The sequence below is a fragment of the Hippopotamus amphibius genome, chromosome 3 (genome assembly GCF_030028045.1).
Source record: "Hippopotamus amphibius kiboko isolate mHipAmp2 chromosome 3, mHipAmp2.hap2, whole genome shotgun sequence".
NCBI classification, from domain to species: domain Eukaryota; kingdom Metazoa; phylum Chordata; class Mammalia; order Artiodactyla; family Hippopotamidae; genus Hippopotamus; species Hippopotamus amphibius.
Window position 1 is genome coordinate 59870696 of NC_080188.1, and position 26556 is coordinate 59897251.

Below are 26556 nucleotides of genomic sequence, written 5' to 3' on the forward strand. Positions count from 1 at the left end.
AAGAATACCTGAACATTAAAAGGCACCATAAGTTAACAGACAAATCACAGACAAGAAGAAAATGTTTGCAAGGAATTTAACTGGTTAAGTACCCAGAATATATAAGAAAGGCAACAACCCAACAGTAGTATGATCAACTACCCAATGGAAAAAAAAATGAGTGAAAGATATATACTGGCAGCTTATTAAAAAGGAATCTTACAGGAAAGTAAAATTGAAAATGTGCTCAATCTTATTAATAATTAGAGAAATGCAAATTAAGGTAGTGGGATGTCATTTCATAGCACTCATAATAACAAAAACTAAGGTTTTGATAGGAGTCGGAGTATTATTAATATGCATTTCCTGTAAAAGAGTAAAATCATTACAGCTTTGGTAATACCTAGTAAAGTTGAAGATAGGCAGATGCAATGATCAAGCAGTTCCACTCTTAGGTTTTATATTAAAGAAATTTTTGTACTTGTGCATCAGAATACATTAAAAAAAACCCATTCAATGCAGCATTTTAAAAAAATAGTGAATTGCTGGCAGAAATTGACATTTGACAGAACTTCATGAGAGTAATTTATGAGTTTAAGACCATTTATATTAGTTTTAAACATCGAAATCTAAGTTACGTATTGTATATGGATACATGGTATGTGTAAATATGCATGTATACCAAATTTAGGGTAGTGATTTCTCCTGGGAAGGGAGAGAGGAAAAAAAAAAAGATTGGAAAGGAGCCATATTAGTTGCTAAATTTAATATAGAATAAAAAATATTTATTCATTTACAGGAGAATAAACGGATGCTCAGAGAGGCTCTGAATTGTCCATAGTCACTTAGCCTGAGCTGTGTCCCAGGTCCACGTTCACTGTCAGTTTGCTGACATCCTTAATACATGTGAGAGAACTGCAGATCCTTTCCATATTGCATCCCCCTAAACACTGTTATTTGTGAATCTGTTGCTTATAAGTTCACTTCAGAACCCAAGCTATAAGATACCTTTTTAAAGTGAAAGATGAAACTACTTGTCAAGTTGTTCCATCTATTGCTTTTCCTTCTAAAACTTAACAGTCGTAATGTGTTTCTTGAAATTTCACCTTAGTCTGTCTCACAGCTTTCCTGCACTTGCTGTCATACTTGCCTGGTCAGGTTATATTGCTAGGTGATAATCACAATTTTGCCAGGGCAATTTTATTGTAGAGGGCCATTTTTACTATTCATTGGATTAATTGTAATTTCAAAGCTCATGGATGACAGCTTTACTGTTTCTCATTTAATATGAGGTGTAGGTGACTAAATTATTTTAAGTGAAACATCGTTACGTCAAATACATGTAGATCACTGTGTACTTGTAACATTCATCCCACAACCAACTGTTAATAATTGCTTCACTGCCACTGCCTTAGATATGAGTTAGCTGAAGTTTTGTGAGTGTGGACTCTGATTTAATCAATGCACATAGTGAAGCACCTGAGTAAAAGCTTATTTAAATAGTGAGGAAAAGGAAGTGATAAAGTAGTGAAATATAATTACAGTGTATCTAGTCATCATTTCAGGCATGAAATGCCAACTGAATTATTAAGTGACCTTGGTGATTTAGAATGCTCAGAGAATACAGTATGATCACCTAGGATTTGTATGCTTTCTATACACCGCAGTTAGGTGGGAACAATTTCAGATATTCAGACTGCTATAATCACTAAGTAATATGCCTGTGGAAACATTTCATTTGAAATATTTTCTAAGCATTAGTTTTTCCTTAGTGATTTCAAGTGTCCCACTTACTCATTTTGATCAGTTATATATTTTTTGTATCTTCCAATAATTAAACTGTTATTATCTAACATTCTAAAAATCAGCCAAAGGAATCAGCTCATCTAAATTAATTACTGCTTGAGTAATATTTCTACAAAGTTTTAGGACCATTATTACATTTACTTTAGTGTATAAAATCTATTTTCTGGCTATATATAAGTGTGATTTTAAAGAGTCTGGTGGGCCAGTAAACTTACAGATATCAAGTGATATGATAAAATGTAAAAATTTTAATTTATTTGCTTTCTAGATGTCATATCAAATGCTAATCCTGCTCTTTTGTTACTTTTTACCTTTAAAATATTGTGATCTCATAGGCCCCAATTAGAATTCAAATCAAAATCTGAGAGTAGAGCACCTTTCCAATTTAACAAACAAAATACATTATTTTTTATGCATAGAGTAACCCCAACCTAGGCAATGTAGAATGCCGCATAATCAAAATAGCACTTAAATAATTAAAGAGTTACATTATAAAGTAAAACTCGGAAGGGTAAAAGAAACAATAATTGTAGTTCTGCCTCCCTTTTGTATTATATGGTATTGTCTTTAAAATAAAATTTCATTCCTGTACCAATGTTCTCTTTAGTTATATGCTCTGCATTTGTATTTGGATTTATTTGTATTTGGATTGTCCATAGACTTGGGCTGACTGTATTTAGCATTTCAGTGTCTAACTAAAAGTGTTTTTTTTTTTTAAATTCACAATCTATGGATATAGGAACTGACAGCAAATGTCTAAACTTTTAGAAGAATATGATCTTTATGCAATCATTGTTTTAAAGATCATGTTATAGATGTTTCATTATTGTTTTGACTCTGTTTCTACATTTTCTATCTGTGAACTGTCTTCATAATCAAAACTATATAATTTTTCCTTTACTATATCTTCATCCTTTGGAAATCTTTTACCTCTGGAGCTAAAACTGAACATCTTTAGTTATTATGTGCAATAAAAACAAAAATAAAATAAAATTCTACAGTTTATAAAGATTAAATATAAGATTAGAGTTTTCATATTATGATGATCCATGAACTCATAGGTATTTTCTTAGGACACTTTTTTTTTCTGTGACATTGACAAATGATGAAAGAAGTGACAGATTTCCTGAAATAGTCTGTCAACCACCATTATGTAGCTTTGTGGGGTTTTTTTGTTTTGTTTTGTTTTGTTTTTTGGGCCACCCCTTGCAGAGGCTTGTTGGATTTTTAATGCCCCAACCAGGGACTGAACCCTGGCCCTAGGCAGTGAGAGTGCAGAGTCCTAACCACTGGACCGCTAGGGAATTCCAGTATAACTTTATGGTTGGCATTTGAAAGCTAACTGCTATTTGGTATCTAGGAAGTAACATTCTTACCTCCCCAAGAGTTAAACAGAAAATAAACTTAAAGTGGGAAATATGTTTCAAAGTAAAATATTCAACTGAGGTAGTGAATTAAAACAAGTGAGATAAGTACTGCTCTTCTTTTGATATTTGATTCTGTAACCTCATTTTTTTTTACCTTCTTGTATTTCTAGTCTTTTGAAAAATCAGACCAAATTTAATTGCACAGATGTAGAGTATTAATCTAGAGTGAAAGAATAGAAGACCAGAGGATTATTTTAACGTGTAAAGTGTCTTTAAATTTTTACAGAGTGTAAAATACTACTTTCTTCATATTATGCTTTTTCTCCTGTTTAAATTTAACAAATGAAAAGGATATGATCTTTACATCACATTTTTCCTCCTAAAACCATCCTTCCTATAGTACTTATTACCTCTGATTTTGTCTGGAAAAACAGTTACCATCGTGTTGTAAGTTTGGTCCAGCAGCTTTTAGAATAGATCACAAAAAAGCTGTGAGTTATATAATAAAAGACAGAGGTGGGAGTTGGAAGATTAATTAAGCATTGATAATTTTGTTAACTTTTAACCATTATTGCCATTGACTAAGATAAATCAGTGTAACTTTATATTAGCCAATTTTGATGTGACCAGAGAATGTTCATAAAATACCTTAATAGTTGATGATTATTTATCCAAATAATAATATATCTATTAGAACAACATGCGTTTGAAAATATTATACTAGGCGATGATCAGTGTTCCTTAACTTAAAAATGTGGCACTACTTTGGCCAGTCTCTGTAAAAGTCTTTGACTTTTGCCAAATCAACATCACTGCTGCTATTAATCTATGAAAAAACACACAGATAACTTCCCTTTTAAGACACTATGATATCCTTAAAGAAGTATTTTCAATATAGCATTAAACATTCATTTTCATTATCTTAATTTATGAAGGTAGACTATAGTGTTCCTTTTGATTATCTTCAGGCTACTACTTGTATTTTGGTTTATTTATTATTTAGCGACTAATTTATTTACTATTTTATTTATTTTCAGAACTTTGCTTAAAAACTTGTAAACTTAACAGTTATTGAGTATCTTCTGTGTGCACAACAGTGCTAAGTGCTCAACTTTCATGCTTTTATTTTATTAAGACAAATCAATGGGATAAGTTCTTTTTAATTTCCATTTTTGTTTTTAAAAATTGAGGCATAGAAAAATCAGACAATTTTTCAGGGACTGCATAGCTTGTGTTATGGAAAAATCAATCTTTCTTTCTTTCCCTTTCTTTCTTTCTTTCTTTCTTTCTTTCTTTCTTTCTTTCTTTCTTTCTTTTTTCTCTCTCTCTCTCTCTCTCTCTCTTTCTTTCCTTCCTTTCTTTCTTTCCTTTCTTTCTTTATTTCTGCATCGGGTCTTAGTTGAGGCACACGGGATCTTCGTTGAGGCATGCCGGATCTTTCCTTGCAGTATGCGGGCCTCTCTCTAGCTGCGGTGTGCAGGTTTTCTCTCTCTAGTTGTGGCATGCAGGCTCTCTCATTGAGGCACACCAGCTCAGTAGTTGTGGTGCAAGGGCTTAGTTGCCCCAGGGCATGTGGGATCTTAGTTTCCCGTCCAGTGATCGAACTGCATCCCCTGCATTGGAAGGTGGATTCTTTACCACTGGACCACCAGGAAAGTCCCTCATCTCATCTTATGTAATTGTTTATTATACCAAAGGAAGTATTCCATTATTTAAAAGATTCATGTATAAACCAGAAGTTATTTCTGGCTTATTAAAATATGCACCTAGTACCCATAGATATACGAGTAATGTTGGCAATGATCAAGCACCTAAGAGGCTAATATAAATTATTCTGAAAAAATAATTTATTAAATACATGCCTCAAAACCACTAGTATTTAAAGAAATCAGTGTACTGGAAGCAAGAGGCTTAAAGTCCTAAAAAATCTCCATGACAGAATTATTTCAGGTTTGAAAATGAAATGAATACCTCAATACACACAAATATTTAAAGTAATTTTCAGGTTTATATTGAAATGCCGTGTCATTGGGTATACTAATGTGACTTCATTAAAAGAAAAATAGTACTACAGATGATGGTGAACTGATGATATTTAGGTTAGAATGTGAGTAATTTTGAGCAAGATAACTTAGAAGATTGTTTCAAGAGTGAATTGTAGTAATTTAACTTTTTTTTTTTTTTTAAATAATTAATTATTAAAAGCAAAAAAAAAAAAAAGTTGTACACACAATGTTAGCGTTTAGGTGACATTTTAAGCTTCTCTGTAAGCATTTCTAGCTTTCTCCACTTATCATACCAACAACTCTTCTCATTTGCTTAAACAGTGGAAATATTTTATGTGGTTTTAATTTTAAAAATCCAATAGGAAATTAAATTTTTTCAGCTGAAACTTGCCAATGAGAAGTCTTGAATGGCCTAACTTTTGCATAATGGCTATCCCTTTATCCTTTTTTTTTCATATAATTGGAGACTTTGGGCTTATAGTGATAGTTCACAGGAAACATGGCAGCAGATATAAAAAGAATATGTTTAGACATTTCTTATCGGAATCTATGTTTGTATTGAGTCTGGTGTTAGCAAATTTGGAATACTAGACTTTACAGAATAAGCTGTTCTATTCTATTAAGCTTCTTTCTTTTCTCCTTATAATATAGATTTTACAGCTAGGGGCCATTTTGGAAATTCTTAATTTTTTAAAATACTTAAAATAGTTTGTTTAATTTGACTCTAAACCAGAATTTTAAGGACCAAAATTAGAAGTCATTGCCCAATTCTCCCCTCCTTATCCCAATAACCATTTTACATTTTTATAATTGTATTGATAACCTTTATTTTATACTCATTTTTAAACAGTTGCATTTTCAGCTTATATATAACTTTAACAGGCACCTTATAATTTTATAGGTTATTTGCAAAAAGTAAGCTTATGTACACATGTTTTCTTAGAGATAAAAAGCACATAAGGAATGAACATGGGACAAGGGGCCACATCTGGGGATTACACAATAGTTTAGCTCTGTGGCAGCTACTATAATACTCTAATATCTGGGAAAGCATTTTGGCTAAGATCAAGTGTAGTATCTGTTCTTATCAGTTTAGTAATTTAACTTTTTGAGTTACAGGCATCTTTTGGGTGTTAAGGAAAATAAAGGTCCTTTTTTCCCCCAAATAAGCATGTGTGCATGAACACAGACAAAAAAACAATGTTTGTAAGTTCTAGTAGTTTGTAGATCACCTAGAGTGTCCATGGATTTACTTTGAAAAACTCAGTACTAGTCTCTTGAAAATATTCAATCAGAAAAAGGTAATTATGTAAAGATCTTTTGCATTGTTAGTATACTTTGGTTGACGACGTAGTAAAAAAAGTGCACAAAGGAATGCATATTCTATAGAAAATGTAGATTTTATACTGCAAGGTTGGTACAGATTTGTTCCTGGCATTGGCGCAAAGGGTATTTTGATCAGAGAGAATCAGAGGAAGAGATCTATCTGCTGGCAGTAACAAGCAAAACCACAGCATTCCTCAGGAGAAGTTTTAGTCTGTAAACTGCTTTCCCAAACTGTTATCTCATTTGAGCCTCACTGGACAGTTATTTTAATTTCCTATAATCTCACTGTTAATTCATGTTTCTGGCTTTAGCTCAACTATGTTTTCTTCTGTCACTTTCTGTTGTGCTATCAAGCTGAACCTCTAACCTGAACTCATCTGTACATCTGCTTTCCATAGAGTGTAGGAATAGGAATACTGCATTTTGATTTCCTGAGTCATTTTTCTCAGTGCTTTGTTTTACAAGTAGATCACATTCTTAATAAAATATGTGAGTAGTAAAATATATTTTAGAATATAAAAGGTATTTTGATTTTGGAAAAACCTTGTTTGTGGCATCTATTTCAGGAATCCAGTAATATTTATAATAGCAGGTATATAAAAATAGCCAATACTGATATCACTTTTAGGATTTACCAGCCACTGGTGTGTATGTTACACACATTAACTCATTTAGTCCTCACGATAACCTGATGGATTAGTGGTAATTTGCTCGTTTTACTAATGAGGATGTTGAGGATTAGAGATGTTAAGTAAATAGCCCAAGTTCACACAGAAAGTAGTAGAGCAGGTGCCAATTTGTGAGGCAGGGCCCAGAATCCATCCTTTTAAACTCTTCACTATATGAACATGGAGCCCAACTGTAGTTTTCTTTATAAACATTTGCATATTTTGTTCTAGTGAGAAGGAACCTTTTGCTAGTCCTTTCCAAAATAGTGGGAGTCTAGAGACTTCCTAGGTGGTGCAGTGGATAGGAATCCGTCTGCCAATGCAGGGGACATGGGCTTGATCACTGCTCTGGGAAGATCCCACACGCCGTGGAGCTACTAAGCCTATGTGCCACAACTACTGAAGCCCACGTGCCTAGAGCCTGTACTCTGCAACAAGAGAAGCCACTACAGTGAGGAGCCTGCATAGCACAATGAAGAGTAGCACCCGCCCCTGCTCACTGCAACTGGAGAAAGCCTGTGTGCAGCAACGAAGACCCGATGCAGCCAATTAATTAATTAAAAAAAATAGGGCGAGTCTAACATAGGTGAAATTGTCTACTTCTTTTTCATTGCTAATTAAAGAATACATTTGACTCCAGTACATATTGGAGGTAGTGCTATTATTTAATAGCATCAAAAGGGAAATAACTTGGGGTAGTTGGACTAGTAGATGTCTAATGTTCCTGGGAAATAACTTAGAGTAGTTGGACTGGTAGAGTTCAAGGCCAACGAGTGATTCTTAAAAAAAAATATGTTCACCTTTGCACAAACAGATAGAGAGGAGAGATACACCATGTTCGTGGATTGGAAGAATCAACGTTGTGAAAATGACTGTACTACCCAAAGCAATTTACAGATTCAACGCAATCCCTATCAAATTACCAAGGGCATTTTTCACAGAACTAGAACAAGAAATTGTATGATTTGTATGGAAACACAAAAGATCCTGAATAGCTAAAGCAATCTTGAGAAGGAAAGACGGAGTTGGGGGAATCAGGCTTCCAGACTTCAAACTATACTACAAGGCTACAGTGATCAAGACAGTATGGTACTGGCACAAAAACAGAAATATAGATCAGTGGAACAGGATAGAAAGCCCAGAGATAAACTATGGTCAACTAATCTATAACAAAGGAGGCAAGGATATTCAATGGAGAAAAGGCAGCCTCTTTAATAAGTGGTGCTGGGAAAACTAGACAGCTACATGTAAAAGAATGAAATTAGAACACTCCCTAACACCATACACAAAAATAAACTCAAAATGGATTAAAGACCTACATGTAAGGCCAGACACTATAAAACTCCTAGAGGAGAACAGAGGAAGAACACTCTGACATAAATCACAGCAAGATCTTTTTTGATCCACCCCCTAGAGTAATGGAAATAAAAACAAAAATAAATAAGTGGGACCTATTGAAACTTCAAAGCTTCTGCACAGCAAAGGAAACTATAAGCAAGATGAAAAGACAACCCTCAGAATGGGAGAAAATATTTGCCAACGAATCAACAGACAAAGGATTAATATCCAAAATATACAAACAGTTCATCCAGCTCAATATCAAAAAAACAAACAACCCAGTCAAAAAATGGGCAGAAGATCTAAATAGGTATTTCTCCAAAGAAGTCGTATGGATGGCCAAGAGGCACATGAAAAGCAGCTCAACATCACTAATTATTAGAGAAATGCAAATCAAAACGACAATGAGGTATCACCTCACACCGGTCAGAATGGGCATCATCAGAAAATCTACAAAGAGTAAATGCTGGAGAGGATGTGGAGAAAAGGGAACGCTCTTGCACTGTTGGTGGGAATATAAATTGATACAGCCACTATGGAGAACAGTATGGAGGTTCCTTGCAAATCTAAAAATAGAGTTACCATATGACCCAACAATCCCACTACTGGGCATATACCTAGAGAACACCATAATTCAAAAAGACACATGCACTCCAGTGTTCATTGCAGCACTACTTACAATAGCCAGGACATGGCTACCAACTGATGAATAGATAAAAAAGATGTGGGGCATATATACAATGGAATATTACTCAGCTGTAAAAACAATGAAACTGGGACATTTGTAGAGACATGCATGAACCTAGAGACTGTCATACAGAGTGAAGTGAGTCAGAAAAACAAATATCGTATATTAACACATATATGTGGACTATAGAAAAATGGTACAAATCAACCGGTTTGCAAGATAGAAATAGAGACATAGATGTAGAGAACAAACATATGGGCACCACATGGGGAAAGTGGGGAGGGTTGGGGAGGAATGAATTGGGAGATTGGGATTGCCATATATACACACTTGGTTTTAATAACTTGCCTTTTTAAGGATCTAAGTAATTATTCAGTGAACGATTTATATACATATATATAATATTTCTGATCATTTTAGCATTATTTTATTCTTTTGTGGTTGGAGTTGATTTAAAATACCATCATTAAAGTCTTACTGAATGGATTATTTTTTTTCTCTCCCTCATAAAAGTAAAGCATTTGATTCAATAAAAGGTTCCACAACCACACTCTGGGATGACAAAGACTTGCTTGGTTGATCAGCATGAATGAGAATATGAAAGACTTAAAGCAAAGCTGTCAAAGCAATTAGAACTAAAGTCCTCCTATCTCTGAATAATGAAAACCGTGCCTGGAACACTTACAAATGTATGTAAGAAAATTGTACTTATGCAAAATGCAATGATGATGAATAAAAGAAATGGAATAACAAAAGGCAACAGAGGTAAAATTGTCCAGGTAGCATTTTAATATATTCTTGCTACTATATTTTGGAATTATTAAAAAACATGATATAGGGTTTCTGCAAAAAGGTCTGTTTATAATGTTCAATTTAGGAATTGCTTATTTAGATGCAATATATTCAATATCTAATTTTTTGAAAATGTTTAATTTTAAAGTGATCCTATAGGATTTATAAAATCTACCATTTGAAATTTTTTTCTTACAACTTAACATTTAAATGAATCATTTAAAATGGAATACAGGTATTCAAGCTACAAAAGAGATTAGTTGGAATTTAATATTTAGTATACACTTTTAATGCTTTTAAATCTTAATAATCTAGAATATATTAGTAGAGTTTCAGAATATTTTGTATAATTAAGAAGACTCATGGTGCAAAGAATACAAGTGGAGAGAATACTTAATCATTTTATATTTTATTAAAACAATTGATCCAAGGTGATATTACATAAATTGATTTTTTTCCATTTGTTCAGTTATTCAGTATTAAACAGTGAATTATCCTATTTTTGCAGTGTGTAAAGCATTGTGAAAAATATCAAGATGAATTAGACATGGATCTGGCACAGATGGGCTTGTGTTCTAAGGAAGGTAGTTATGACAAATATACTGTATACCCTAATGCATTAAACAGATTGAATGTGAAAGCCATAAAAATGCATATAAAAAAGCGATGTGATTTTAAAGGAGAGATTATCTTCATCTATATATTGTATTTGAATTTGATCGTGAAGTGTGTATGTATATCAATTTAAAGTGTTTTTGCCTACAAGTAAGTAATCAAAGTATCTTAACACAGGGAATTTGCTGGTTCATATAACTAAAAGAGTTCACATGGAGAGCAGTGAACAGATACAGTTCATTCAGAGCTTCTGCTATCTTTCTCTCTAAGGTTGGTTATCAGCTCTGCTTTTTTCCTTGACTGGTAGGAGGGTGGCAAGAGTGAACTCTGAGACTCACAACTGTGCATAACAATCTCTAGAAGAAGAAATACTGCTGTAGTATTTCAAGGAAGCAGTCTAAAACCTACCTTGATTGGAGTGCCTAGGATCCATGTTCACTCTTAACCTATGACTGGTATGAAGGAATGTGCATATTGGCATTAGTGAACCAAGGCTCATCCTTGGAGTTGGAAATGGGACTTGATTTTCCCTGAGTGTTTATTTGTGTGGGGAGAGTTTTGGACATACTTTTCTGAAAATCCATATACTAATGGAGACTGGTTCTTGAGTAGGCAGCCTGCAGTGTCCACTGGAGTGTGATTTAGACATTCAAACATCAGAAAGGACATTCAGGCAGAGTGGATGATGTGAACCTGTGAAGGACAGAAAAGATCACGAATGTGTAGAGAGCACTGATTATTTCAGTTCAGCTGGGTAGAGTATACCTGAAGGGAAGTTGTAGGAAATAATAGCAAAAGGGTAAATTGAAATCACATGGTAGCTGGATAGTGGAATTTGGAATTTATTCTGTAGATCATGGAAAGCACCCAGGATTTTGAGCAGTAGATCGAAAAGCTCAGATTTACTATAAGGATTTAAGTTTGCCAGTGCCTGGTTTTAAAGAAAAGGTATTGCAAATGAATCATAGTTCTTGCTTTAGCACTTTGGTTAAATGTTGATATCATATTCTGACATGGGGAAGAAGACATGGGGAAGTTTGTGAATGCCTAGGAAGATGATTGTTTCTTTACTAGAAAGAGAAAGTACAGCAGGGAAAAATCTAAGGGGGAATTGATAAGGAGTTACTATTTGGATACATTGAATTAGCTACTCATGGAGCCATTGAATGATGGAGTCCTTAGAGCTCAATTTTTCAAAGCTTTTTATTTTACAGGTGAATAATATTCACAGAATGTAGTGACTGTTCACATTGCTTTACATTTTGGCTAGTTTCTACATCCAGTTCTCTTGACTGTGAGCTCAGTATTCTGTCCATTTTAACATAGCTGCCTCCATGTTTGATATACAGATTGATATGTTTTTCCAGAATAATAAATAATGCTTAACATTTGTTGAGAATCATTTTATTTCAGGGATTGTGCCAAGCCATTTTTACTCTTATTAATAATATTTACATGGTAAGCGATAATTAAAATCTTAGTATCTAATGATACTGAATACTTACAACATGATGTTTCACTGTGTCAAGCAACTTGAGTGTTTTAAAGACTGTACTTTTAATAACCATCTTATGGTAGGTAGTATTGTTATTCCCATTTTACAGATTGGAAAATTTCAAGGTTATGTAACATGCCGAAGATCATACAACCTGAAGGGGCAGAGCGAGATTTGAAGCCATAAAATTTTTGCGCTCAAACCAGTGCACATGAGCACCTTCAAAGTGAATCCTTAAAATGGTGTTACAGTTTGATAGAGGAGAGAGGGTAGACTGGAGAGAGTTGCACTTGGAAGTTAGAAATGTGAGATTAAAAATTCATCTAGAGGTTAGGCCAATCAGAGCTGATATAGGTATCACAGTAATGTACACTAAGATGGAAATTGAAGTTATGAGGTTGGGTTGTATATGTAAGGGAGAGATTAGAGAAAGAGAAGAGGATTAGAGTCAGAATCTGGGGTGAAAGAATAATATTGAGCAACTAAAAAGTTAGGAGGACCATTAGGAGAGTTCAGTGATAACAAATGCAATGGAGATGAGATTTTTGGACACAAAGAAGTTGGGCAAATTCTCCAATGCTACAAGAAAAGCCTGTTATGGTTGATGACTAAGAGGTCATTGGAGGCCTTTGAGACACTAGTTTTTATCAAGCAGCAGTTACAGGAAGCATTGGAAATAAGGTTAATGAATGAGCACAATGGCTGTTTATAGTTTGGAGAGAGAGTCCATTGGAGAGGTAAGTCTTGGAGAATCACAAGGGAGATAAAGTAGGTAATGAAGCTTGGTATGGAGGCTACGGGAAGAAACAGAATGGAAAGCACTAGTGGAAAAAAAATAGTTCTACGAGACTAGAAAGACTAGAGATTAGAAGAAGACTAGAAAGACTAGAAAGAAAAGAGATTGATAGAGATTTAGAAAACAAATTATGAAGTTAAATTGGTAACAATCTCATTGATGATCTCAGTGCTCTCAGTATAGTATGTGACTAAACCATCACTGTACTTCACTGTGATGTTTTTACCAAATACCACATATAGCACAGTTAATCAATTCCCTAGAAACAGACTTAAAATTCAAATGCTGCTGTGAAAGAGATAAGCTACCAAAAATATAAATTATGCAAAATAAAACTGCCTGCCCATGCAGATGCTTAATCAAAATGTACAACTTGTAATGTTATATCCTAAGTGAATGTAAAAAGAAAAGTGAGTTCACTCTGTAAACTTGTGGAGCCTTCAAGTTTCCTTTTGTCCGTTTGCTCATCCTGTGTTCTTTTCCTTCTGGCCAAAGACTTTTGCTTGAGTTCTTGCCAGTATACAGTATCCACCTTCTCTTTTCACCCTTCCTTCATGCAAAATAAGAGCAGATTCATAGTCAGTTTGTAATAATAATGCTTACTTAATACTTACTATATCCCAGGCACTGTTTTAGTGGCTTAGACATAATAAATCATTTATTTCTCCAACCAGCTCTGAGTTTGTTTTTATTTTTATACAAATGTTCTCCGCATCTACATACTTGTTGTTGGATTAGCTGTTTGCATTCTACTGTAATTCATTCAAACACTGATAATCACTTTTAAACTATGTAAAAATGAGAAATTAAAGGACCCCTTTTGTAAAATTGATTTTTTTTTAAGCTAGTAGAGAAATGCTGCATTGGCTAGAAAGGGTACCAATAGCATGTCTACTCTCCTGGTTTAGAAGGTAAAAAACAAAGAGCTGCTGTAGCTTGGAATGTGGAGTGTAGTGAAGTGGGAAAGGCCATAAGTTGGTGAAGTTGTAGATGTAGAACGTATAAGTCATGTTCTCTCAGGCTCACCCTTTTTGTGACTTGGCAAGCTCAACCTTACCTATTTCCTCCCTGAGTGCAAAACAGAAGGCCTTTCCTTCAGTAACTTGCTTTCCCTTTCTCTGTTCCCATATTGAAAGATTGATATTTTATGTATTTACATATTTTATGTGTTCTGGCATAATAAATTCTCATGTTCCATTAATATTTAATGGTTGTAATAGCATAATCTATAAATATATGAATATGCATTCCTCTTATCATTTCTACATCTGATAATGACATTTTGGACAAATAAGTATTTCATTAAAATGAGTTCTTAGTACTTATATTTCTCCTTCTGTTTGTAAAAATTAACAACAATGCATTGTATATTTCAATTGGAAAAATCTTCTAAAACTTATCCTCTGTTTAAAAGAGAGTACCAGTACCCTAAATAGTATTCTAGTAGTCTGCAAAAAAAAGTTAAGACATCAAAACCCTAACAGTGGTGGGAAGTGACTTGAGCAGTGACAAGAAAAGAGTCCAATGAGTCATAAATAAGCTAAATTAATTCAGAAGCAGCAGGGTGCTGCAAAGATGTATTTGCTACCTTTTGATCTATGACAAAAAACAATTCCTTTTGTTCTTCTATGGTATGTAAGGATAGCCTCATGAGATTTTTATCTACTGAATTTACAATATTCAGTATTTGAATATGAAAGTTAGAAGAACCATGTTCTAAAAAAATGGTGGATTAGAGTATGTCAGGAACAATGACTTAGATAAGTGTGTTAATATTTCAGGTCACTAATTGAATAATCTAAAACAGTTTATGTCTTTGCCCAGGGAGTAAGAAACCAAGGAAATTATCCTTATGTGTCACAATTCAAGATTATTTTTATTTGTGTGTGTTGGGATTTATTATATTTTTATATATTTCAAAAGAAGAGAAGCATATGATTATTTTCAATTTTTGTGCCTTTTAGAGATGGCTGTTTACTCACATTCAAATAAAATCATCTTTAAATTTGTGCTTTGTCATACATCATTAATGAAATATTTTGTGATATTTAATTTATGATGCAAAATTTAATCATGTTGCTAAAGGCAGGTAAATGTGATAAATTAGTTTTTAATGTACTAGAGATAATAAAATATTTCTTAATAATTGTATTTGGCAGTTGAATGAATAACTTTTGTAGAAAGAGAACAACATTCTTAATTAACTCAGAATATCTTAATTTTAGTTTCCTAGGCTTTAGATTTGGTTTACTTTGTGCAGCTGTCTGCTATAATTATTCTTTCTATATTGATGAAAATATAGGGGAAATTATATTTTTACTTTTGATCAAGGAATTTAATTGTTCCTTCTATCAGTGCGTAGAGAAATAAAGAGGATTTCAACTTTTAGTTTATAAACCTCCAGTTTTTCTACATATTATTGGTAATTCATACTGATTAAATATTTGCTTTCTGCCTAAAACTTTTCTAGATACCTTACATGTATTATCTAGTTTAATTTACAACATGACAAGAAGTATTTTATATTATTATTCCTATTTTAAAATGAGATATCTGAGATAGAGGAAATTTAAGTAACTTTACTGAACTCATCCAGATGGTAAGGGAGGGAGGCCTAGATTATTATAAATTCTTCAACTGTACTTATTCCAAATATGCCACCCAAAGAAGGTTAGTACCATTAAGTTAATGGACATTTGAGAACCTCATCGTATCACCTGACTTTTTGAATTTGTCAGTAATAAAGTGGGAATGAAAATGAGAGGGAAAATATATTCACTAGGAATGCTTCCTTTGTTGGCCTTGACATTCTGGAAAGAAGAGCATTTCTTATGAAATTTTTGAAAATTTCTAGCCATTTCTGCTGAACATTTCCATTGGCAGAGGGTTGAATTTGGATGCACTTTACTTCATTTTCAGAGCTGGTTATGTGCTGCTGTCATGGTTTATGCTTGTCAGGGGCCGACAAGTACTTTTAAGATGTCACACGTAAAGAAAAGGCTATCTAGCACTTGTGATTGCTTCCTGAATTACTACCTTCTATTAACCTAATGGTTCTCAAACTTTGCTTAGTAGCATTTCAGAAGCTACATGAAGGTATTCCTTAAAACGAATTGATAAGACGATTTTTTAAAAAATCACTAAGGAAAATAAGAGCTACAGTTTCCTAAATTCTTAAGGTTTAAATTTTTTGTCCGCAAATTTTGGCTTCTGCTATTGCTTGTCTTTGGCAGAATCTATTTTTGTAGTTGCATTTATATTTTGGCACAGAAAGTTTATATTCAGTTATTTGGGATATAATGACAATCAGAATATTAAAGGAGCAGTTGTAATTTTTTTTCTTCAGAGGTTGTTGGCTAAAGAATTCACACTTGGGTTGCTGGGCTCTTGAGGTCTTCTTTTTGGTTATCATGATAATGGATAGGGGTCTGAAGTAGCAGAGGTGGTAGACTGAGTTACATAAGAAAGGACACACAGTTTACTGGGAATTTTTTGAAGGGGACTTAAAAGAATAACCCAGTAAAGTAATCTATAATAATAAGTTCAGAAATAAAGAGTGGGGAAAATTAGAGGTAGTCTAGAATCCTTACAGAAATAGAGAAGAAATTGTGAAGCAGCTACTGTATGTTAAATGCAACTTTGTCTGAAGAGGTTTTTTTGTTGTTGTTGTCGATAGTTTACTGTTTGTTGAATAGAAATCCAGATTCTCTCACTCACTCATACCCTTATCCCATTCTCTCCAACTATCCTTTGTTGCTTATTCACAATTGGTAAATCTTGCATTGCATTTGAATTTTCTTTTTTGAGTCTTTTAGACTTGGATTGGTGTTTTATGAATATGATAGCATGCAGAGATAGACCATAAGGCAGAATAATGAGAAACAAAACAGTATTTGATGTGGTTTTTATCAAAACCACAAAGACATATTGGTGTTTCACAACTTGAACACTTTGAAAACCAGTGATTACATCTTTCTTCCCCTGGATTCTAATCCTCAGCTCCAAGGCTGCATCCATGATTTACTTGGCACTGTTTGTATCTAGAATCCTGACCTTAGTGTGATGCTGATATTTTTGTCATTGATAGAATCTTCTCTGATGCCAACTAAATCCAACCACCAGTGGTATAACTACATTTGGAAGTCAGTTAAGGACTATTTGTTTAAAATGTGTCTAAAACTCTTCTAAACGCTATAAGAATAGGAAAAAAAATGACTTACATTCTTAAGAGTTTTAATCTCCTTGTTGATTTGGTTATGGTTATGCCCAAGATGTTTAGTTTGGGGAATGTGGTGTAAATTGGAATTTCTGGAACTACACTAGTATTACCATATTATTGACCCATTCCTTTGAGGATGGCTTAGAATTAAACTATCGTGGAAAGGAGAAGAAACTCCTGATGACTCTGTAATCAGACGAACAACAATAAATGAGAACTCTGACTTCATGGATAATATTATCTATTGAAGAAGACAGATATGTAAACATTATAATTGCATGTTTCTATTATAATGGTGTACAAATGTGGTAAATGCTAAAATAGGGGAAGCACAAGACAATAATCGGAGAGTTGTTTTAACCTTAAAGGGCTGGTTGACAAAGGCAGCAAATGTGAATTGGGTTGAAAATTTTGTAGTTGAAGGGTGAGGCAAGGTGAGTTTGAGGAACAGAAGTATAATTGAGATCATAAAATAGAATGAGCGAAACCAGAGGATCATTAGATCAATATTAAAATTTCTAGGGAAAGGCAGGTTAAAGCTAGAGATGTTGATATCTAGAATTTAAGAATGAAGATTTAAGATATGAGTTCACAAGTATGACTCATATTACAAGTAATAGGAAAATTAAAATAGCTACATATAGGAAAATTAAGTGTGTGATCCTAGATTATAAAATAGTACACCATGTATTTAGAACCTTGACATAGCAGTTTTTGGAAATAGGGCCTTCAGGAGGTATTTTTTTTAAATCATTGAAAGTTTATAGCATTTTTTTAAATCACAGAATAATTCTTAGATTTTAACTCTCTAGCTACTGTCAGTCTAAGTGAAATGCATATATGTTAAAAGAATATATTTCAATTAAGCCTTTAGTGATTTCTAAAATAATTTTACAATAATAATCAATTTCAGTATAAACAGAACTAAGGCAAAGGGACCTAATTGTATTAGTGTAGTCAATTTACAGGTATTTTTCTTGCAAATGTTAAAAGAATTCTAAATATCAGACTTTAAAACTTATTTAAAGGATCATCGTATACAACTTGATTTAAATAGTATATAATTAACCTATATAGATGGTTTAATTACTTTGCCAGTGTTTAATCAATTTAGGATGATGATATTCTTAGACTGAGGCCATATAATTTTTTAGGTTATATTTTTAGTTCCTGAGAAAGTTGTTGGAAGCATCAATTTAGTGGAATTCTTAGACCTTAAGGAAACATAGCCTTATGTTATCTTCTTATATATATTTGTTATAATGGATGGTCACATACATGATTTCACCTTGCATTATGAGACCAGGTAAAATAAAATTAATCAGTAAATTTTGCAGTTTCCATATTTCTCTATTAATATACTTGCAAATTCAAATAATTGCAAAGATGCTAGATAGTAAAGCATTAACAAAGTTAATCATTTAAAGTATTTGTTTTATTCTAAGTATGTAATAACTTCCTAAATATATTCTTCAACCACAACCATTAGAAATGTATTAATTTTGAAGATATTATCACAGAAATAAGAATATACAGTGAATTCAAGATATTTATAAGAATGTTATCAATAAGCATGTAAATTTGCATTTATCAGTGGTTATCCACACAATGATGAGTAGTCATTTATACAAAAGGATAATGATGAAAACAAATTGGGATAAGTTTAATTGAGATACAAGAAAAATAATTTACTCTCAGAAAGAAAAAGATATCATTTGAAAAACCATGGAGTTGCTGTAAACTATCATGTTGCTGAAGTGCATTAATTTCTAGATCTCTCTACACCACAGCAAAAGATATAATATGGAGCATGAGAACAGTCTCTTCCATTTTCAGTATATACTCAACATTTCTTTCTTCCTCATTAGTTAACCTCTGTGTTTCCTTACTTGCTGGTTTCCGTGGATATGAATCACTGGGTTACTTGATGTATTTACCTAGTGTTTCTCTCATGTTTTATTTAGTTCTGAGCGTAAACCCTTTTGTTTAATTTTCCAGGCTGAATTTTCTATAACAATCCACCTATGCTGGACTCTTCTCCCCTTTCCTCTTCTCTCTTACCTTCCCTCTTCTCTGTGTCCTCATGATGTTTTTTTTTTTTATCTCCCCTAGCCTTCATTCTCGTTCAGCTCCAACATTCTCTTTGACTCTCATTTATTTCCAGGTTCCTCTGAAGTTTCCAAATTTCCTCACAGTCCCAGCATCTTGGCTTCTACTTAGTCACCTGCCCATCTCACTCTACTGAAATATGTCTATTTCCAGTCAGAAGTGGCCAGAACTTCTCCTCTGGGAGACGGGTGGTGTATCTACAAACAATTTGCCTTATGCTAATGTTTCTATCTCAAAAATTAGATTTCTGTAGAAATGGTAGTTGGGCATTCAAACAGATTTAATACCTTCTGTTGTATTATAGATAAGGTTTATATTATTTTTGTCATTGTTGTTTTTTCCCTGCAGGCTAACTTATTGATATGTAGCCGTGACTTTGTGAAAAGAACCTTGAAATATCTCTCTGTTCTCTAATTCTAGACATCCCTGTCTTAATAGCTAACATTTTTTTTACCATCTTTACCATCTGCCTGGCACTAAACTAAACAATTAAAAATGCTTTAAAAATATTTAGATTAAGAAATTCCTCAGTTTCTTTTGAGTGTTTACTTAAACTAAAATCCCCAAAATACCGTCATTGAAAAGTTCCTTTTAAAGTGTACGTTAGTGCTCGCTTCACCAGCACATATACTAAAATTGGAATGATACAGAGAAGATTAGCATGGCTCCTGCGCAAGGATGACATGCAAATTCGTGAAGCGTTCCCTATTTTTTAGCAGGAGGAGGAACACTCCCAAATTCATTCTACAAGGCCACCATCACCCTGATACCAAAACCAGGCAAAGATACTACAAAAAAAGAGAATTACAGGCCAATATCACTGATGAATATAGATGCAAAAATCCTCAACAAAATACTAGCTAACAGAATCCAACAGCACATTAAAAAGATCATACACCGTGATCAAGTGGGGTTTATCCCTGGAATGCAAAGATTCTTCAATATATGCAAATCAATCAATGTGATACATCATATCAACAAATTGAAGGATAAAAACCATATGATCATCTCAATAGATGCAGAAAAAGCTTTTGACAAAATTCAACATCCATTTATGTTAAAACCCTCCAGAAAATGAGCATAGAAGGAAGTTACCTCAGCATAATAAAAGCCATATATGAGAAACCAAAAGCCATCATCGTTCTAAATGGTGAAAAACTAAAAGAATTCCCTCTAAGAACAGGCACAAGACAAGGGTGCCCACTCTCAACATTATTATTCAATGCAGTTTTGGAAGTTTTAGCTACAGCAATCAGAGAAGAAAATGAAATAAAGGGAATCCAAATGGGAAAAGAAGAAGTAAAATTGTCACTCTTTGCAGATGACATATTATACAAAGAAAGCCCTAAAGACTCTACCAGAAAACTGTGAACACTAATCGATGAATTTAGTATAGTAGCAGGATACAAAATTAATGCACAGAAATCTCTTACATTCCTATACACTAACAACGAAAGAGCAGAAAGAGAAATTAAGGAAACTCTCCCATTTACCACTACAACAAAAAGAATAAAATACCTAGGAATCAACCTGCCTAAGGAGGCAAAAGATCTGTATGCAGAAAACTATAATACACTGATGAAAGAAATCGAAGACGATACAAACAGATGGAGAGACATACCATGTTCTTGGATTGGAAGAATCAACATTGTGAAAATGACTTTCCTACTTAAAGCAATTTACAGATTCAACGCAATCCCTATCAAATTACCAATGGCATTTTTCACAGAACTAGAACAAGAAACCTTACGATTTGTATGGAAACGCAAAAGACCCTGAATAGCCAAAGCAATCTTGAGAAGGAAAGATGGAGTTGGTGGAATTAGGCTTCCTGACTTCAAACTATACTACAAGGCCATAGTGATCAAGACAGTATGGTACTGGCACAAAAATAGAAAGGAAGATCAATGGAACATAATAGAGAACCCAGAGGTAAACCCAAGCACATATGGGCACCTTATCTTTGACAAAGGAGGCAAGAATATACAATGGAAAAAAGACAGCCTCTTCAATAAGTGGTGCTGGGAAAATTGGACAGCAACATGTAAAAGAATGAAACTAGAACACTTCTAACACCATACACAAAAATAAACTCAAAACTGATTAAAGACCTAAACGTAAGGCCAGACACTATAAAACTCCTAGAGGAAAACATAGGCAGAACACTCTGTGACATACATCAAAGCAAGATCCTTTTGACCCACCTCCTAGAATCATGGAAATAAAATCAAGAATAAACAAATGGGACCTAATGAAACTTAAAAGCTTTTGCACAGTGAAAGAAACCATAAACAAGACAAGAAGACAGCCCTCAGAATGGGAGAAAATACTTGTCAATGAAGAAACAGACAAAAGATTAATCTCCAAAATATACAAGCAGCTCATGCAGCTTAATACCAAAAAAGCAGATAACCCAATCCACAAATGGACAGAAGACCTAAATAGACATTTCTCCAAAGAAGACATACAAATGGCCAACAAACACATGAAAAGATGCTCAACATCATTCATCATCAGAGAAATGCAGGTCAAAGCCACAATGAGGTATCACCTCACACCGGTCAGAATGGCCATCATCAAAATATCTAGAAACAACAAATGTTGGAGAGGGTGTGGAGAAAAGGGAATTCTCCTGCACTGTTGGTGAGAATGTAAGTTTGTACAGCCACTATGGAAAACAGTATGGAGGTTCCTTAAAAAACTACAAATAGAACTACCATATGATCCAGTCATCCCACTCCTGGGCATAGACCCAGAGAAAACCATAATCCAAAAAGGAACATGTACCACAATGTTCATTGCAGCACTATTTACAGTAGCCAGGACATGGAAGCAACCTAAATGCCCATCAACAAATGAATGGATAAAGAAGATGTGGCATATATATACAATGGAATATTACTCAGCCATAAAAAGGAATGAAATGGAGCCATATGTCATGAGGTGGATAGACCTAGAATCTGTCATACAGAGTGAAGTAAGCCAGAAAGAGAAAAACAAATACCGTATGCTAACTCATATATATGGAATTAAAAAAAAAAATGGTGCTGATGAACCCAGTGACAGGTTAAGAATAAAGATGCAGATGCAGAGAATGGACTGGAGGACACGGGTTGGAGGGGCGGGAGGCAAAGGGGAAGCTGGGACGAAGTGAGAGAGTAGCATAGACATATTTACACTACCAACTGTGGAATAGATAGCTAGTGGGAAGTTGCTGTATGGCAAAGGGAGATTAACTCGCTGATGGGTGATATCTTGGAGGGCCAGGACAGGGAGAGCCAGAGGAAGTCGAGGGAGGGAGGGGATATGGGGATATATGTATAAATACAGCTGATTTACTTTGATGTACCTCAAAAGCTGGTACAAGAGTGCAATTATATTCCAATAAAGAGCTTTAAAAAAAAATCAAGCAAAAAAAACCCCCAAAAACATAACTTAAATACTCATTGTGCTAATCTGCCCTCATGAAAACAGAATATTCCTAACTTAATTATTTAGTGCTATTAAACACTTACTTAGCTTTCTCTTGCCTACAATGTATTTTTTTCTTAAAAACCTTTTTTGTTTATACCCTTATTAATTTGGGTTTCTCTTGTAATCTGCCAGTGTAACTTCCAAATAATAAAGATATTTTAAGTTAAAAACACTTCACACGTGTTTTTTCACTTAGATACACATATCTCTGTGTAAGTCCCTTGTGGTTGTTATAATTATTACAGTCTGTGGGGATTAGTATATTGTAAGGAGATTACTAGACTTCATTACTGAGCAGCACAATGAGAGAGGGTGCACCATGAGAATACAGAGTAATAAATGTTTGAGTTGTACAATTAGAAGAGTTCTGGATAAACATGTTGTGTTCCAGCACCCTCTTTAAAACACATCAAACCAACTAATTTTTTATTGGGTACTACTTCATATATACTATTTTCTGTAAGGGATAGAGAATATAGAAAAAATACAAGGCATGATTTGCATTCTCAAGAATTCTCCATTCATTTCGAAGAAGGCATGTGTTCATGTTTGTATAAGCATTTTAGAGAATTATCTTATCAACAGCATTATTTTAATAATAAAGGCAGGGAAACTGAGGATCCAAGAAATCAAATAGTTGCCAAAGGTTATACAGGTGGAAAGTGACAGAGAAGAAATTCAGATTTTTCTGTCTGGATGAAAAGGTCATGCTATTTCCTCATGTTAAGTCAACTGAATTTAAAAAAAAAAAAGAGATGACCACATATGAAATAACATTGAAGCCTTATGTGATGATGACTTCAATTGTTAGTATAGTCTATAGTTGCTCTAGAAGAACTCAGGGAGGGTTAAAGTAAACTAAAAAGACTTCCTTTATAGAGGAGATAAGAATTGAGTTATATTTTGAAGTGGTGTAGGATAGACATACACAGGAAGAAAGATGGATATATATAGGAGGAGTTGTTTCAGAGGCAAGCATATAAGTAAAGATAGGCTATTTGTGTAGTTCAAATGTGGAAACTAATGAATAGAATTTCTCAGCTTATAATAGAAAGGCTCTTTTACCAATAGCTGAGAAATAAGATTGGAAGGACATAATTGTAGTAGTTACACTGATTGTGTACTAGTTACAGGTACAGTTAAATACTTTAAATGTACTAATTCGTTCAATCTGCAGAACAGCTACTATATCAGAGGGTTACTATACTTAACTCCAATTTACGGATGAGAAAATGGTTGTGCAGAGAGATGAAGAAGAAGAATTCATGAAGATGGCTTGCTTTATTTTTCTTAAAGTGCGCATGCACCATTGCTATGCTTCCTGAGAATTCTCAGACTATTACGTAGGACTTTCTAAGGAGGCTCCTTGGAGCCCACCAGGCACTGGGGTGGTGCAGGGCGTGCATTATTTAAAGCAGTTGCAGTTCAGTGTTTCCTCCAGCAAAGGTGGATTGACATTCTCTCTTCTAGGTCCTTTTCTCCCAAGATGGAATGGTGGAAAGACAAATTCTTATCTTTGAAGAACTTGAAAGTTTGGGGGCTGTCAGGGGTCTGAGTAAACACCTTCCTTCTGCGTCAGCCTCTGTCCAATGGCTGTTGTTCAAGGTCTCAAACATAGAAGCCCCACTGCAGGGGCTCAGTGTCACTATGGAAGAGCCCAGGCCCCAGGTAAAGGGACTGTTCTAGGTAACTGTGGACACATAGAAAGGCCAGGACAGGCACCTGATTTTTTTTCTTTTTATTCAAGTCAGAAACAGCATACCTACTTGATTAAACTATTTCCCCTGGTAGAGCAGTTGATAGGTTGTTTAATATCTAAAATTACTGTGTAATCCTGAGTAAGGAGGCACAAAGAGGTGGGTATAGAAACACCTTTTAATAAGTGCTCTGAGATGCTTAGAGAGCCAGAATGCTCATACTATGAGGAATTCAAAAATATAAGAATCATCTGCATGTGGTAGAAGTTTACAGCTAGTTTAAAGCATAAACCATACCAAAAGTCCATAATTTAAGAATATAAACAAATGCCATTTCATAGACCAGGTTTGTCCTCCAACCTGAAACAGCAAAAAACAGACAAAATGTATGCAACATCTGTTTTCAAGACACAGGACATAAGCCACCAAAGAACACCGAACCATAAAAGTCTGAGAAAAATTAGGTGAGCCTTAAAATGTCCTCGGTTTTAGTGCCTTGAGAGTTTCCAAGTCTTGATGCATGGAGGGGAAACTCAGGTGGAGTCCAGTGAATTTTCTGTGGGGAAGAGACAGAGTTGAGTGTCTGGGAAGACAATAGCGGCTAGAGATTGCAGGACATGGTGTAGAATCCCTCAGGTATTCAGCTGAGAACTAAGTAGCAGATGTTTTTGAGGAAACTATCTGAGGCCAGTAAAAGAAATAGCTAAAAAAGATAGCGGTAACAGTGCCTGATACACAGGTCTAGAAATAGTACCTGTTCCCAATAGCCACATGCCTATTAGAATGACTACAATTAAAAAGCCTGGCATAGCAAGTGTTACTGAGAATGTGGAACAACTGGAATCCTCATACACTGCTGGTAGGAATATATATTGGTACCACCATTTTGGAATGCAGTTTGTTAGATTTTTAAAAAGTCAAACGCATTTCTACTTACGACCTTGCTGTATTTCCACACATAAGTATTTAGCGAAGAGAAATGGAAGCATATATCCATACAAAAACTTGTACACAAATATTCATAACAGTTTTAATTGAAAGAGCAGAAACTGAGAACACACTGAATGGCCATCGACAAGTAAATGGATAAACAAATTTTGGTATATCCTCACTGTGGACTGTTACTAAGCAATACAAGGAAATAGGCCATTGATACATGCTGTGACATGAGTGGGTATCACAATAATTGTAGTGAGTGGAAGGAGCCAGATTAAAAATGTGTATAGTATATTAAGCAATTCGTATAAAATTCTAGAAAATGAAACCAGTGCATAGTGATAAAATAAGATCATCACTTCTCTGGAGAAAGTGTGAGGTGTGTACTGGCCAGAAAGGATGGAAAGGAGAGGTTACATAAAGGATGAGGAAACTTTTAGAGATGATAGATATGTTCATAGTCCTGATTGTGGTGATGGTTTCACAAGTGCATATATATGCCAAAACTTAGCAATTACTGCAACTTAAGTATGTGCAGATTTTGTAGGTCAGTTATCTCTCCAAAAGTTAAAAAAAAGTTTATAAACAAATGATATTTGGCAAATGAAGGATAGACACAGTATGTGCAATAGTTATGTAGAAGAATGTGTGAGAAAAATAGAGAATGCAAATCACCTTTAGCTAAGGAAAGCTATGCAGAGGAGGTGAGATATGTGTTAGGGCTAAAAAGTAAACATTTTGGTAGGTAGGTGAAAGATGAGTGGGGCTGTATTCAATATAAATAGCATCATCAGAGTGGAAAAAATCATGGAATTTTCATAGGTCGAATAGGCTGTAATCTCAACTAGAGTCATCCCAGCTGGTGTTAGAGAGAAGTGGACAAAGTGGTGAAATGGGTTGAAATTTTTTAATGACAGGCTAAGGAATTTTTATCAAAATGGATAAGCCCTCCGAGGGAAAGATCGTGTTGCCAGACAAGCAAAGGGCACCAAACTGAGTCTTCAGAAGCACTGAAGTTAAGTCAATTCAGGGTTAAGCAAATACAGGAAAAAAAGAGTTATAAAGATTTTTTTTTAAAGGAGTGGATATAGAGAAGCATGCAATCATCACAATATTAAAGAGGCCATTTGGTAAAAGAGCTTCAGGAACAAGGATACAGTTTTTGAAACATTAGAAGTTCTAGGGAAGAGGAGGAGTGAAAGGGCCCTGGCTTTAGCAATGAGATGTTAGTTTCTTAAATAAACA

At 34.3% G+C, this 26556-nt stretch overlaps 1 protein-coding gene, 1 non-coding gene and 1 pseudogene across 3 annotated transcripts in view; all 3 read left to right on the top strand.

Annotated features, from left to right (window-relative positions):
• Nucleotides 1–26556, top strand: part of CCSER1 (coiled-coil serine rich protein 1) — a 1304443-nt gene that overhangs the window by 14062 nt on the left and 1263825 nt on the right. The gene's annotated exons all lie outside the window — the stretch shown is intronic.
• Nucleotides 6197–6373, top strand: LOC130850650 (U2 spliceosomal RNA; annotated as a pseudogene).
• LOC130850539 (U6 spliceosomal RNA) lies at nt 19811–19917 on the top strand. Its single transcript, XR_009052912.1, has one exon. It is a non-coding gene; the product is annotated as a U6 spliceosomal RNA (small nuclear RNA).